Raw genomic sequence first — 16642 nt, 5'->3', positions numbered from 1 at the left:
TATAGCCTCGATTGAAAACATCCACATTCCACCCATAGCTGAATTTTCATCACTTAACATAGTCAATCTGTACACAAACATTCCTGTTAACGAGAATACTGACTTTATTAGCAAAAATGAGCTTAGGTATAAGAAAATTAGGATTTCAGAGACCTGTGAACTCACAGAAATACTCACACTCATCCTAGAGCACAATTATTTTAGTTTCAACAACGAGCTTTACCAACAACATGATGGTTTGGCAATGTGAAGTAGCTTAGCTGGGTTATTAGTTGACATTTACATCAAATACTTCTCAACTAATCAACAAATCACAAACAAAACAACATACTACAGAAGATATGTCGATGATACAATCCTGCTTTTTGTGGTTCAAACAGCAAAATTGATGCACTGGTAACAGACATCAGCAAAATGTATAAAAGTATTAAATTCACAGTTGAGAATGAAACAAAAAGAAAGCATAAATTTTCTTGATCTTAAAACCTGTAACATTAATCAAAAAAATTGTTCAAATGGCTCTGAGCACTATGGGACTCAACTGCTGAGGTCATTAGTCCCCTAGAACTTAGAACTAGTTAAACCTAACTTACCTAAGGACATCACAAACATCCATGCCTGAGGCAGGATTCGAACCTGCGACCGTAGCGGTCTTGCGGTTCGAGGCTGCAGCGCCTTTAACCGCACGGCCACTTCGGCCGGCGTAACATTAATCATAAACATCAGTTTAGCATCTACAGGAAACTAACCACCACAGGTGTCAGCATTAACAACTCTTCATGTCAACCCAGCCGACACAATATGTCATATTTCAGAATAATGGTACACCAAATGGAAAAAGTATCTGCTAGTCACACAGATCAACAAAATGAAATCAGTTTAATTAAAGCAGTTGCTCATAATAGTGGCTATGATCCTACAATGATAGACAAACTCCACAACAAAATAAAAACAAAAGCCACAGAACAGCAGTTCACATAGGATTCAATGCAAAACAAATTAGCCACCTAAATATACTGTTATCTCATACATAGGCGCAATATCACACCAAACTGCAAACTTAGTTAAAAGGAAGAATATTAATTTCAGCCTCTCTACTAATAAAAAATAACAGCAAAAAGTGATACATGTCCAAAAATCTACATTTGTCAGACAGGTAGAAGTTTTGAGATTAGGTGCTAAGATCACCTCGATGCCTTAAGGCTTGGAAACTTGAACAAATCTACATTTGTTTCCCACATTGCAGAAGAAAATCATTCAGTAACGAAGACTGAAAGCAACATGAAAATATTACATGTAGCATAAAAAGGGTCCACTATGAATATGTTAGAAGAAACAGAAATACAGACACACAAAATACTTCGTCTGATACTGTCCTTAACAAGCAGACTGAATTGGCTAACGTTCGTTCCCCGAAAAACTTCCAGAAAGTACTTTCTGTGGTGTAATATAAATAATGTGTACACCTCTCTGCAGAACAAATAACTAATCTTACAATATTTTATGTACCTACAACAGTCAATATTATCTGTGGCACTAAATACTAACAAATTTTAATGTATTATCGTCATCGATCTTCAGACATCACATGAAGATTTCTCACACTTCTTGCCCAAATTTGTACCTCTATCGTTGTATAAAATAAGTTTGTAGTGCTGTAATTCACAAAGTCCCATGTATTTATCGTTTCCCCATCTCACAGAACAGTAATTCAAGCTTATTTCCCAAGAAATGCCATATCTAGAATGAGATTTTCACTCTGCAGCGGAGTGTGCGCTGATATGAAACTTCCTGGCAGATTAAAACTGTGTGCCCGACCGAGACTCGAACTCGGGACCTTTGCCTTTCGCGGGCAAGTGCTCTACCAACTGAGATACCAAAGCACGACTCACGCCCGGTACTCACAGCTTTACTTCTGCCAGTACCTCGTCTCCTACCTTCCAAACTTTACAGAAGCTCTCCTGCGAACCTTGCAGAACTAGCACTCCTGAAAGAAAGGATATTGCGGAGACATGGCTTAGCCAAAGCCTGGGGGATGTTTCCAGAATGAGATTTTCACTCTGCAGCGGAGTGTGCGCTGATATGAAACTTCCTGGCAGATTAAAACTGTGTGCCCGACCGAGACTCGAACTCGGGACCTTTGCCTTTCGCGGGCAAGTGCTCTACCAAATGAGCTACCGAAGCACGACTCACGCCCGGTACTCACAGCTTTACTTCTGCCAGTACCTCGTCTCCTACCTTCCAAACTTTACAGAAGCTCTCCTGCGAACCTTGCAGAACTAGCACTCCTGAAAGAAAGGATATTGCGGAGACATGGCTTAGCCAAAGCCTGGGGGATGTTTCCAGAATGAGATTTTCACTCTGCAGCGGAGTGTGCGCTGATATGAAACTTCCTGGCAGATTAAAACTGTGTGCCCGACCGAGACTCGAACTCGGGACCTTTGCCTTTCGCGGGCAAGTGCTCTACCAACTGAGCTACCGAAGCACGACTCACGCCCAGTACTCACAGCTTCACTTCTGCCAGTACCTCGTCTCCTACCTTCCAAAATTTACAGAAGCTCTCCTGCGAACCTTGCAGAACTAGCACTCCTGAAAGAAAGGATATTGCGGAGACATGGCTTAGCCAAAGCCTGGGGGATGTTTCCAGAATGAGATTTTCACTCTGCAGCGGAGTGTGCGCTGATATGAAACTTCCTGGCAGATTAAAACTGTGTGCCCGACCGAGACTCGAACTCGGGACCTTTGCCTTTCGCGGGCAAGTGCTCTACCAACTGAGCTACCGAAGCACGATTCACGCCCGGTACTCACAGCTTTACTTCTGCCAGTACCTCGTCTCCTACCTTCCAAACTTTACAGAAGCTGTCCTGCGAACCTTGCAGAACTAGCACTCCTGAAAGAAAGGATATAGCAGGGACATGGCTTAGCCAAAGCCTAGGGGATGTTTCCAGAATGAGATTTTCACTCTGCAGCAGAGTGTGCGCTGATATGAAACTTCCTGGCAGATTAAAACTGTGTGCCCGACCGAGACTCGAACTCGGGACCTTTGCCTTTCGCGGGCAAGTGCTCTACCAACTGAGCTACCGAAGCACGACTCATGCCCGGTACTCACAGCTTTACTTCTGCCAGTACCTCGTCTCCTACCTTCCAAACTTTACAGAAGCTCTCCTGCGAACCTTGCAGAACTAGCACTCCTGAAAGAAAGGATATTGCGGAGACATGGCTTAGCCAAAGCCTGGGGGATGTTTCCAGAATGAGATTTTCACTCTGCAGCGGAGTGTGCGCTGATATGAAACTTCCTGGCAGATTAAAACTGTGTGCCCGACCGAGACTCGAACTCGGGACGTTTGCCTTTCGCGGGCAAGTGCTCTTCTGGAAACATCCCCCAGGCTTTGGCTAAGCCATGTCTCCGCAATATCCTTTCTTTCAGGAGTGCTAGTTCTGCAAGGTTCGCAGGAGAGCTTCTGTAAAGTTTGGAAGGTAGGAGACGAGGTACTGGCAGAAGTAAAGCTGTGAGTACCGGGCGTGAGTCGTGCTTCGGTAGCTCATTTGGTAGAGCACTTGCCCGCGAAAGGCAAAGGTCCCGGGTTCGAGTCTCGGTCGGGCACACAGTTTTAATCTGCCAGGAAGTTTCAAATGCCATATCTTTATATCACTGCAATGCAGCATTTTTGACACGCATGTACTTTGTAAACTGTGTATTTGTCTTCGTATGTCGTAAATCAAAACGTGTGGTGCACATTGAAAATTCGTTTTGGTTTACAATGCAAAGCAACGTTTGTGACTGTGAAAACACAAACATCCTTAAGAATGTATTCCATTGCAAGAAAACTGCGAAAAAATATGTGCCAGATGTAAGTTTCACGTAAGTTGCACAGATGTGTATGGCAACCATTTTGGTTACGCGTTAGTATCTGTTAATTATTGTTTGTCCTAGGGCAAGTCACAGGGAAAAAATGCATAATTTGTTTTGATGAAAACATGAAAAAACCGTCTAATGATGAACTGTAAAATACTGGAAATCGATAACGGTACTTTTTGAATAAAGTGACCTAAAACGAGTTTGTGGCTGGTTCTTGTACACCATCAGAAACTTTATTCACGTAAAAGTCACGATCTCCAACCATGTTTATATTTGACAAAATTGCAGAAAACGAGGCAAATGATTAAAACGAAATGAACTGTTTATTTAAAAAATAATCGCCATAACTGTTAATTCATTTGTCCCACATACACCATAAGGCAGCTTGAGGAGTATAGATTTTATTTTATTTTACTTATTTACTTTAGAGTCATCAGTCTTCAGACTGGTTTGATGCGTCACGCTACGAATTCCTCTCCTGTTCCAACCTCTTCATCTCAGTGCCGTCATGGAGAAACGTTCGCAGGTGCCTATAGAACTATGATTACACCTAGACGGGCACCTCTTCAACCGAAGCAAATTGACAACCACGAATGTCTTTCTTCAGGATTCCAGAAATATGGAAATCGCATGGGGAGAGATCGGGACACTATGGAGGATGTGTAAGGGGTTCCAAGCGGAGCTCCTGCAGCGTAGTCGAAACAACACGTGCGCCAGTTCCGAAAAAGTCATGATGACCTTTTTCTTTGACCGCAATTGCCCGATGCTTATTGACTTCCTGAACCTTGGCGCTACAATTAACGCGCAGCAGTACGAGGGCACTTGGCAAAAGTTGAAGCGCGTCATGAAGTCCAAACGCCCAGGAATGTCGACGGACGGCATTAATCTGTTGTAGGATAAACCACGCCTATATGATGCCGCGGTTGCGACTTGTTTTGCAAGAGAGATACAAGAATTCTAATTTATTTGTTGCACCGAAGTCTGGTATGACGTTATGTACAGAATCAATCAGGTCACCAACGCTCTCCAAAGAGGTGTTGGAAAAATCCAGAGTACTGTGGATCCAATACAAAGTGTTGGCAACTTTTTTTTTAAGAAGGTGAGATCAGAAGAGCTTTTTAGTAGCGTGGTAGAGGATGCAAAAGCTGCTCGCTAACAAATTTGAATGGATCTCGTTTCGTCTTTGAAAATAAAAAGGAAGTTCTTCCCAGGAAAGTGAAAAACCAATTTACCTATGAGTCTAACGCCGAAATAACTGAAGAACTTAAAGCAGACAGTTTCTTTGATGTAATATTTTCCCTCTTACTACCGATACAGCTGTCTGCTTACTAGCAGAGAGATTTGAACTTATTTATGATCTGCAGACGTGGTATGATGGAAAACTAAAAGCTGCATGCATGGTTCTTGAGACTGTGTTAAGTGATGGTGATAACGTGACATCAATGGGAAGTAACTAAGCGATGACGTCTTGCTCTTAGCGCCCGTTCTTCTTGCGGGTAGTTCTCCACAGATCTAGTTATTTTATATTGCAAAAACCAGCTTTGCTGACTTTTTTTCCAATACTTCCGCTCATGTTACGAATACTGCTGACTTAACCCGTGTCTGTAGATAGCTAGTGGTGAAAGGACTTTTCAAAACTCTAGTTGTCAATGACATACCTTAGTTTTCACACTTTCTCAAGAACGATTGTGGAGAATGTCAGCTCTAGCAATTGAAAACAATACCTCATAATCAACAGACTCAAATTTTATTTTAAAAGAGTTTCATCCAAGGGGCAAATCGTATTTACATGTACAAGTACATATAGGAACTACACATTACTTTATTAATAAAATATTTCTCTTTCAAATCATTCACATATTTTTGTTTTCCATCTGAGTTACATTATACATTTTTTGACTTTGTTCATCAATTTTCAAATACAATCACGACAAATTTTCTACAATTTAACTATTTATTGGTGAGTTTTCTTCAAAGAAAACACAAACCCATTCCCACAATAGAGGAATTCATTTTTAAAGGTATTATTAATTTTTAAAGGTCTTGTCAAGAGAGGCAACGGTCTTGCCGCAGTGGATACACCGGTTCCCGTGAGATCACCGAAGTTAAGCGCTGTCGGGCGTGGTCGGCACTTGGATGGGTGACCATCCGGGCCGCCATACGCTGTTGCCATTTTTCGGGGTGCACTCAGCCTCGTGATGCCAATTGAGGAGCTACTCGACCGATTAATAGCGGCTTCGGTCAAGAATACCATCATAACGACCGGGAGGGCGGTGTACTGACCCCACGCCCCTCCCATCCCCATCCTCCACTGAGGATGACACGGCGGTCAGATGGTCCCGGTAGGACGAAGTGCTTATCAGGAGAACAAGGAAAGGCAACTAACAGGAGTGGAACGACAAGGGAGTTTACTTCCCAAGAGTGAAACATGGCGAGAGTTCTGTGGTGATGTGGGCAGGCAACCATCGGTATTCTGCAAGGCCGCATCACTGCCAAGAATTATGGGACTGTTTTAAATGATCAGGTCCATCCTATGGGACAGTAATTGCTTCCCAATGATGGTGGTGTGCGCCAAGTCGATGGGGCCGCTGTTCACATCACATCACCCAGGGGTGGCTTGGAAGCACGAGGGTGAGTTGTTGCATCTCACCTGGCCACTAAAATCACATCATCTAATATTACCGAAGTTTTGCAGTCTGCATTGCAGAAAAGGGTGGGTGATCGCTACCTGAAATTGCTACTGTGTAACAGGGAATCAGTGATCATAAGGCCGTTGCAGCATCTCTGAATATGGAAGTAAATAGGAATATAAAAAAGGGAGGAAGGTTTATCTGTTTAGCAAGAGTAATAGAAGACAGATTTCAGACTACCTAACAGATCAAAACGAAAATTTCTGTTCCGACGCTGACAATGTTGAATGTTTATGGAAAAAGTTCAAGGCAATCGTAAAATGCGTTTTAGACAGGTACGTGCCTAGTAAAACTGTGAGGGACGGGAAAAACCCACCGTGGTTCAACAACGAAGTTAGGAAACTACTGCAAAGCAAAGAGAACTTCACTGCAAGTTTAAAAAAGAGTGGCACGTAAAGTGCCCTCCACCACACACCGTTGGGTGGCTTGCGGTAGCCGGCCGAAATGGCCGTGCGGTTAAAGGCGCTGCAGTCTGGAACCGCAAGACCGCTACGGTCGCAGGTTCGAATCCTGCCTCGGGCATGGCTGTTTGTGATGTCCTTAGGTTAGTTAGGTTTAACTAGTTCTAAGTTCTAGGGGACTAATGACCTCAGCAGTTGAGTCCCATAGTGCTCAGAGCCATTGGCTTGCGGTAGATGTAACAGAAAGAATGGTATAATATTCCCTTGAAAACAATGCACAACTTGTATACTTGTTTTGGCCCACTCCGAGACGAATGGACCCTGTTTAGAATGCCAACGGGTTTCCCACACCGTAGTCATGCTAATGTGTTGTGTTTCTGGTGTTTCCAAATTTTTGTCCGTCCCATGTATGTTGCTTGTGTGGAAGAATGAACCTGCCGTGCTGTGCTGAGACGCTGCTGTCTTTCGCACAGTGGGCAGAACTTGTGTTGTCTCTGGGCCTTTCTGAAGCTCTGGAAAGCAGTGTGGACACTCCCGCATTCGTCTTTGCTGCGTGCGCGGCATAACCTATGTGCACCCGTGCGGAAGGTCGGCCTTGCCCCGAGCGACTACGGCGCATGCGCGGGCAGCAAGTGACGGCTCGAGCTGACCTTGGCCGTGTACACTGTCTGCCGCCAACAGCTCTGTTGCCAGGGCTCAGGGCTGCAACTTTTCGGTCACAACGCAAGAGGCCGGGAACCAGATACTCACGAACATGTTTCAAACTTCTTATCTACGTACTCACCCGAATTTAAGTCTCTCACACTTTGTTGGAAATTCCTATTATATTTTACGTTCTTCTTCTTCTTCTTCGTTTCACCCAACTTTGGGGTACGTTGAATCAATCACTTCTGTGTGTTCTGTGCCTTTCTTTTCGCCCAGTACTGTTTCATTCTTTCTGATCTTGCTTTTCTTTCCTCATCAGAGATGACAATCGTTCTTTTCTTTCTATTTTGGAGCTGGAATCCCTCTTTTCTGTCTTTGCTTATCGTTTTTGCGGTCCTGTCTGTGAGCATTTTTTCTGTGATGTGTAGTTCTCTTAAGTCTTTCTCTGTTTGGATAAACCAATTTGGTTTGGATTTTTTATTCCTGAAGTAGTCAAACATTCTTTTTATAAGTCTATTTGGGTTCATTCTGAGAATGTGCCCATAAAACTCAATTCTTCTTTTCCTCATTGTATCCGAAAGTTTTTCTGTGGTTTTGTAGAGTGTTTCATTTTTGGTATGAATTAGTTTGTCGTTATGAAATTTGGGGCCTAAAATTTTTCTCAATATTTTTCTTTCTTTGATCTCTAGCCTTTCAATTGGGCCATGGTTAGTGATAGATAATGTCTCAGCTGCATATAGTGCTTCTGGTTTAATGACAGTGTTGTAATGTTTTATTTTTGAATTCCATGAGAGGGACTTTTTATTATAAGTATTTTTAGTAAGCTGAAAGGCTAGTTCAACTTTGTTTCTTCTTAATTCTATTGCTTTTTTCTCAAGGGCGTTCCAGCTAATCCATTCACCAAGATATTTGAATTCTTTAACAATTTCGATCTTTTGGTCTCTTACTTTAAGATATTTCATTGGCTTTTTTATATTTGTGATTATTTTGGTTTTTTCAAAAGAAATTTTAAGGCCTATTTTCTCTGCTTGTTTCTGTAATTCGAGGATCTGTTCTTTGGCTTCTTCCCATGTTTCAGCTAGTAGGGCCATATCATCTGCAAATGCTAGGCAATTAACCTTGATGCCTTTGTTTTTTGTTCCTAGTCGGATTCCACAATTGATTTTCTTGTTCCATTCTCTTACTATTTTTTCTAGGGCACAGTTAAATAACAATGGAGAGAGTCCATCACCTTGTCGTACTCCAGTTTTTATCTCAAATAGGTCTGAGAGTTCTCCCATAAATTTAATTTTGGAGTATGTGTTGGTGATGGTTTCTCTAATTAGGTTTGTAGTTTTATTGTCTAGGTTCAATTCTTTTAATATGGAGATTAGAGATTCCCTGTCTATGGAGTCGTACGCCTTTTGAAAGTCAATGAATGTGATGACATACGCTTTTGCTCTCGATTTTTGGTAGGCCATAAGATTTTTGAGGTTTAGAATTTGTTCTGGGCAGGATCTTCCCTTTCTGAAGCCTGCCTGGTATTCTCCAAGTTGACAGTCTAGCTGGGGTTCTGCTCTGTTCAAAAGGACTTTAGACAGTATTTTGTATGTTACGTCAAGGAGCGAAATCCCTCTGTAATTGTTGGGGTCTGTTCTGGATCCCCTCTTATGAATTGGGTGAATGAGGGCCATCTTCCATTCATCCGGAATTCTTTCTGTTTTCCCTATTTCTTCAAATATGTTTTGGAGAGATTCTATGGCATTTCTATTGACATTTTTCCACAGTTCAGCTGTAATTTGGTTCTCTCCCGAAGCCTTATAGTTTTTGAGATTCAAAATGATTGATTGTAGTTCCTCGACGGTGGGTGGTTCTGAGTTAGGACTTGTTGAAGTTGAGTTGCTGAAATCCATTTTTTCAATTGGTTCTTTACAGTTGAGAAGGTTTCTGAAATATTCCCTCAAAATTTTGCAATTATCCCTGTTGTTGTATGCAATATTACCATTTTTATCTTGTAATTGGAGTGTCGGTGGGCTGTACTTGGTTATTTTTTGTTTAAAAGTTCTGTAAAAGCTCCTAGTCTTGTTTTTGTTGAAGTCTTCGTTGATCTGCAAAAGGAGTTGATCTTCTTGTGCTTTTTTAATTCTTTTGAGGTTTTTACTCACTAGTTTTCTTACACTCAGGAAATTTTGCCTATTATATTCATTTTTCTGAGATTGCATCTGTTGCCATGCTTTCTTTTTTTGCTCAATAAGTTTGTCACATTCCTCTGTCCACCATGCGTGTTTTTTGATTTTGGTTATAGGTGCTATTTGTTCAGCTTTGGTTAGTAGGCTTTCCTTCATTTGATCCCAATTTTGGTTCCTTATATCTTGAGTCGCGAGGGGAAACTCCTTCGAATTCATTATCTTTTCTGGATCGTATCTTCTGCTTTTGGGTTTACTGTTTCTATCTTTCCTTTTGGGGATAATTTTGAGTTTTATTTTAGAAAGATAGTGATCAGAATCCAAGTTTGCTCCTCTGAGTACTTTGACATTTTGTATTTCTGTATGGTGTTTCCATTTTATCGCCACATGATCAAGTTGAAATTCACCCAAGTTTTTACGTTACTGATATATTATTTCCAAAATATCCAGGGCAAAGAAAATAGTTGTCCCACATGGTAAGAAAAGTAGATGCTACGCTGAGATTAATTGGAAAATATTGTTCATCTACGAAAGAGGTGTGTTGCAGAACGCTTTATAAATCGATTATTGTTCACCAGTCTGGGAGACGTACCATGTTGGATAAATAGGAGAGAGAAGCTCGAACGAACAGCGGTGCGACTCGTCACGATTGCAATAGTCGAGGTGTGAGCGTCATGACATTCTCAACAAAATAGGGTGGCAGACACTACGTGAGAGGCTTTGTGCGTTATGGAGAGATTTACTGTTGAAATTCCAAGATGTATATTCGAAGAAGACTCGTGTCACATACAGCTTTCTCCTGCCATACACCATAAAGTAGCTTGAGGAGTAGAGATTTTCTTTTATTTTATTTTACTTATTTATTTATTTTTGAGTCATAAGTCTTCTAACTGGTTTGACGCGCTCAAAGTAGCACTTGCAACTTACGTCCTCAATTATTTGCTGGATGTTTTTCAATCTCTATCTTCCTATGCAGTTTTTACCCTCTACAGCTCCTTCTACTACCATGGAAGTTATTCGCCGATGTCTTAACAGATGTCCTATCATTCTGTCCCTTCTTCTTGTCAGTGTTTTCCACATATTCCTTTCCTCTCCGATTCTGTGCAGAACTTCCTCATTCCTTATCTTACCAGTCCACTTAATTTTCAACATTCGTCTGTAGCACCGTATCTCAAATGCTTCGATTCTCTTATGTTCCGGTTTTCCCCAGTCCATATTTCACTGCCATTCAATGCTGTGCTCCTAACGTGCAGCCGGCCGCTGTAGCCTAGCGGTTCTAGGCGCTTCAGTCTGGAACCGCACTGCTTCTACGGTCGCAGGTTCGAATCCTGCCTCGGGCATGGATGTGTCTGATGTCCTTAGGTTAGTTAGTTTTAAGTAGTTCTAAGTCTAGGGGACTGATGATCTCAGATGTTAAGTCCCACAGTGCTTAGAGCCATTTGAACCTAACGTGTATTCTCAGAAGTGTCTTCCTCAAGTTAAGGCCCATGTCTGATACTAGTAGACTGCTCATGGCCAGGAATGCCATTTTTGCTAGTGCTAGTCTGTTTTTGAAGTCCTCCTTGGTCCGTCCGTCATTGGTTATTTTGATGCCTATGTAACAGAATTCTTAACTTCATCTACTTCGTGATCTTCAATCCTGACGTTAATTTTCTCGCCGTTCTCATTTCTTTTATTTCTCATTACTTTCGAGTTTACTCGACTTATTCTCAGTCCCTATTCTGTACTTATTAAACTCTTCTTCCCCTACAGCAGATCATGTAATTCTTCACTTTCACTCAGGATAGCAATGTAATCAGCGAATCGTATCATTGATGTCCTTTCACCTCGAATTTCCACTCCTGAAACCTTTCTTTTACTCCCGTCATTGGTTCTTCGTCATATAATATAGGGCCAATATATAATACAGGACCGAAAAATTACATTCCTGTCTTTCACCCTTTTTAATCCGAGCACTTCGTTCTTGGTCTTCCATTCTCATTATTCCCTCTTGGCTCTTGTACACGTTTTATATTACCCGTCCCCTTTCTATAGTTTACCTATATTTTCCTCAGAATTTCGAACATCTTGCACTGTTTGACATTGTCGAACCCTTTTTCCAGTTCGACATATCCTATGAAAGTGTCTTGATATTTCTTTAGTCTTGCTTCCATTATGAATCACAGCCTCAGAACTGTCTCTCTGGAGTCTTTACCTTCCCTAATGCCAAACTAAACGTCATCTATACGTCCTCGATTTTCTTTTCCATTCTTCTGTATATTACACTTGTCAGCAACATGGATGCATGAGCTGTTAAGCTGATTGTGCGATAATTGTCGCACTTGTCAGTTCTTGCAGTCTTCGAAATTGTGTGGATGATAGTTTTCCGCAAGTCATATTGTGTGTAGCCAGACTCATACATTCTACACACCAACGTGAATAGTCGTTTTGTTGCCACTTTCTCCAATTATTTTAGAAATTCTGATAAAATGTTAGCTATCCATGATGCCTTATTTGATGTTAAGTCTACCACAGCTCTTTTAAATTCTGATTCTAATACTAGATCCCCTATCTCTTGTAAATCGAATGCAGTTACTTTTTCTATGACTCTAGACAAATCTTCCCCCTCACAGAGGCCTTCAGTGTACCCTTCCCACCTACCCGCCCTCTCCTCTGCATTTAACAGTGAAATTTCGGCTGCACTCTTAATGTTACCATCCTTGCTTTTAATTTCGCCGAAGGCTGTTTTGACTATACTATATGCCGATACAGATATACGAGTAGATGAAGTAGAGCGTTTGTAGTACTGTCGGTGAACTCAGAATGGCGGGTTGTCGGAACATGATCATTTGATGTGTTCACATCTTTTCAAAATATTCAAGAAAATAATATGCCCTAGAAACATGCAAAATTTCTTCTCCTTTGGCTTTTCCTGTCAGTAGATGGGGTCGTCATTTTTTATATGAGTTGTGGCTTTGTTAATAGTAGTGGGTTGCCGCATACTCTTTCTGGGGGCTCCATTCCGTCAGGGCCGGGATCTGTGTACCCCAGCTGTTTGCAGTAGAGAAAATCTCGTGTTCAAGTGTGGTAGCGTTTTCTAAATGTTTGTGTATAGTGTATTTGAGGTGGGTAATGGGAACCAGCCCAGTTTTTACCTAGCTGGCTGTGGGAAACCGCCTGAAAGCCTCATTCAGTCTGTCTGGCTCGTCAGCCCTCGTCGTTAAACCACGAGGCGCGTTCGACCCGGGGCAGGCTCGCCTCGCTGTATCCCAGAACCGGTGGGTTGATGCGCTCGGCTATCTGGGTGAGTTTGTAGTACCACGTTTAAGCAGAAATTATTGAACTAATGCATAACAGTTTGCGATTCGAAAGTACTTGTCGACTAAGAATAAGAGTTTATACATTTACTCTCCAAATATTACAATCTTAAGAAACCAAATACCACCAGTTCGTATTTTTTGTGATCAATGATTGTAAGTATCATAATATTCTCTAACACAAGATTAAATTTTTTGTAGTTAATAGTGTTGCGTTAATGGTTTGGAACGTAAGCCTACTAAACAAAAGGAATGAATGCTGAATGCGTACATCGAATGATCATGTTCCGAAAGACTCAAACTGCAACCGTGAGTCTTAACGATTATATAAAGTCCTTCTATAGACATTCGCCCTTCATTGCGATACTTCTTTTCAACTATACTTGACTTTAGGGGAGACGGAAGGCAATTTTTATCCCTATTCTGCCAATGCTATTTTACCCTTTGAATAGGTACACTTTTCAGAAGAACTATAAGTGTTAACACAATGAAATTTTTACTGCATATATATATAACATATATGCCTCAATTTACACATAAAATGAACTTAATACCTCTTATGGTTTTGAAGAAAAAAATTTATTCTTTCACTAATAAAATTTAACTTTTTTGTACATTAATTACTATAAAACAGTTTCTGATTGTGTGGTGGTTCTCAATTTACTTGTAATAACTTATTACCATCTGCAGTAGAAATTGCCAAATTTCATGTTTCTAACCCTATCAGTTTGTCAAATAATGGTACCCAAAAGTAAAGAAAAATGTAGTTTTGAGAAAAATCCATTTAAAGTTTAATATTGCAATTCTAGTACAGTTATTGATGAGAATTACTTACCACTAACATTTTCCTGCACCATACTGAGCATCATCTGAATCATACTGATCTTTTCTTCTCTTGATCCCTCTTCTTTTCTATCTGGCTTCATTTGTGCATTTTAAATTAACAGTATCTGCTATGTGGATTCTCTCTTTATCTATTTGTACCAAGGATTTTGCAGTATTTCCACTAGATTTTATGCCCAATAATTCCAAAACATCCAGTTTTCTAAGTACACTATCATTGAAGCATAAAATAGCGTCAGAAACACCAAATTTGAGGGTTGTAAGATGAAGAAATACAGTTTTCGGTAACCAGTTCCAAATGACAGAATTCACACATTCATTTAAATTTTGGTTTCTCCCACGAAGACATTTCTTCAACAAGGTATCTTTACAAAGGTCTCTAAATACGGATTTAATTTCATTCATTACTGATGCAGGTAAAGAATGTTTGTGGTCATATCTGGCACTTCTCCTGTACTTGCACCAAGTGTCAGAATCATTCGGGGAAAGACGGTGCACTGGATTTTCATTTGTGGAAAGCTTATGTAAAAAGATAGCCTATACAGCTTTTTTCATGTTTTCTAAATTCCCTACACTTCTTCTTATGGCCAAGACGAGGATACCAGGTTTCAGGCATTACCTCTCACGAGGACAACACAGTGGCTGACGGCCTGCACTTAACGATCGAGAGCAGCGACGTTTGCGTAAAGTTGTGGCTGCTAGTATATAAAAAAAAATGTTCAAATGTGTGTGAAATCTTATGGGACTTAACTGCTAAGGTCATCAGTCCCTAAGCTTACACACTACTTAACCTAAATTATCCTAAGGACAAACACACACACCCATGCCCGAGGGAGGACTCGAACCTCCGCCGGGACCAGCCGCACAGTCCATGACTGCAGCGACTGAGACCGCTCAGCTAATCCCGCGCGGCTGCTAGTATATCGATAGTAGATGTAGGGTAGGGAACATAGAAACGATAAAACACTAGAAGCATGAAATAATATACAACGAGTAAAAGAATACTGTGAATTATCTCTGCATGGCGCAAAAAGGAAAGCGTCGCATTTAAATGCCAGGTAGCACAGAGCGTCAGGAAAACTATCATCTCACGATAAAAATGTCGTATTTACATAAAACAAAAAGTGTTTCACGCATTAAAGACCAGGCATTTCAAATATGCTAAAATCTAAAATCGACTTTATGAAGCCCACTTGCCTTCCGTCTCTCCTTGACTGAGACATTCGTCGCACAGGGGTGGACAAGAATGTGGCAAACACAACACATTACCATGCCTAATAAGATGTAGGAAAACCATTGGTATTCAAAACAGCTATCAGCCGCCCCGGAATGGATAAATATAGGCTTTCTATGGTTTCAAGAGTATCTTATAATATTCTTCCAGAAAAATAGCTCAAGGTCAGGTAACGACGATGGAGGTGGATAGCGGTCACACACGCTTCTCTCCAAAGTAGAACACAAATTGTCAATAATATGTAGAGCTGGCCAGGTGAGACAGTTCATCCTCGTGCTCACAAAACCAGAACTGGACGACGCGAACTGTGTGAACAGAGACTCTGTCATCTTTGAACACAGCATCATCACTGGAAAATAAACAGTATGACATGGGATGGATCTGACCAGTCAAAATGGTCACATAATCCTTGGCAGTACTGTGACATTGCAGAGTAACCATGGATCCCATGGAATACCACGATATGGCTGCCTAAATCATCACCGGATTCCTGCCATGTTTCACTCTTGGGACGTAAACTCGGTCAGAAACTGGAAGCAGTATGCAACAAGACACATCCGACCAAATGACTTTCTTCCACTGCTTTATAGCCCAGGTTTTATGGCTTCGGCACCACGTTTTCCTATTGCAAGAATCTGTATCACTGATGAGTTTTGGAATTCAGCTCGCCCTGCAATTCCCTGCTCATGAAGGTCTCTTCGTGTTCTTTTGCTGCTGACAGAATCTGCGAGTACAACGTTCAGTTGTGCACTGACAAATTTTGCACCTGTCGTTCTCTTATTTTTCGTCAAAATCCTCTTCAATGACCGTCTGTCACGATAATTCAACACACACTTCCGTCCGCGTTGTGACGTAGCAGATGATATTTTTCCATTTTCCCTGTATGCGGAGTAGATCTTCGATATGGTGCCTCTTGAAACACCAAACACTTCTGCTACCTTGGCTAGGGAAACCCGCAACATACTAGCACCAAAAATTTTCCCCCGTTCGAATTCACTTAGCTCCGACATAATGCACTCAAACCATGGAACACTGTTCTGAACCACGTCTGACACTTGGCAACGTATCGAGGACAATGCACAGGAGCTATTCGTGGTGAAATACAAAAGCGCAATCTGTAGGCTTGGATAGCATCTGGATTTATGTTCAAGCATTCATTTCTGGACGTGTTCCCATATTTTTCCTTCAAACCTTGCAAAAGTATGCATTTTGGCTGTTCCGGAAACGTTCTTAATCCAAAATCACCTCTTCACCATTTTGGAAATGCCCTGCATGCAATGGTTTCTTCATGCAGGAAAAGAGAAAGAAGTCATTGCTATGTCGGGGAATGCAAGGGGTGAGACAAAATTTTATAATCGAAAGAAGCAGATAGATTTGTTTTTAGAGAGGGTCCGCTTTGAGCAAAACATAATTTTTTTATCTTTTCTTTTATTTTTCAGACATGTTTTGATGAAGTTTAACATCACCAGCGGACTTTTACTATTATGTCTCTATAAAACTAGAAGAGTG

The 16642-nt window shown here is 41.2% G+C and overlaps 1 pseudogene; it reads left to right on the top strand.

The window, feature by feature from the left end:
- Positions 1-5913: 5913 nt before the first annotated feature.
- Positions 5914-6031, top strand: LOC126189110 (5S ribosomal RNA; annotated as a pseudogene).
- The last annotated feature ends 10611 nt before the right edge of the window (positions 6032-16642 follow it).

The sequence above is a fragment of the Schistocerca cancellata genome, chromosome 5 (genome assembly GCF_023864275.1).
Source record: "Schistocerca cancellata isolate TAMUIC-IGC-003103 chromosome 5, iqSchCanc2.1, whole genome shotgun sequence".
NCBI classification, from domain to species: Eukaryota; Metazoa; Arthropoda; class Insecta; order Orthoptera; family Acrididae; genus Schistocerca; species Schistocerca cancellata.
This window is presented reverse-complemented; position numbering and strand designations above follow the sequence as displayed.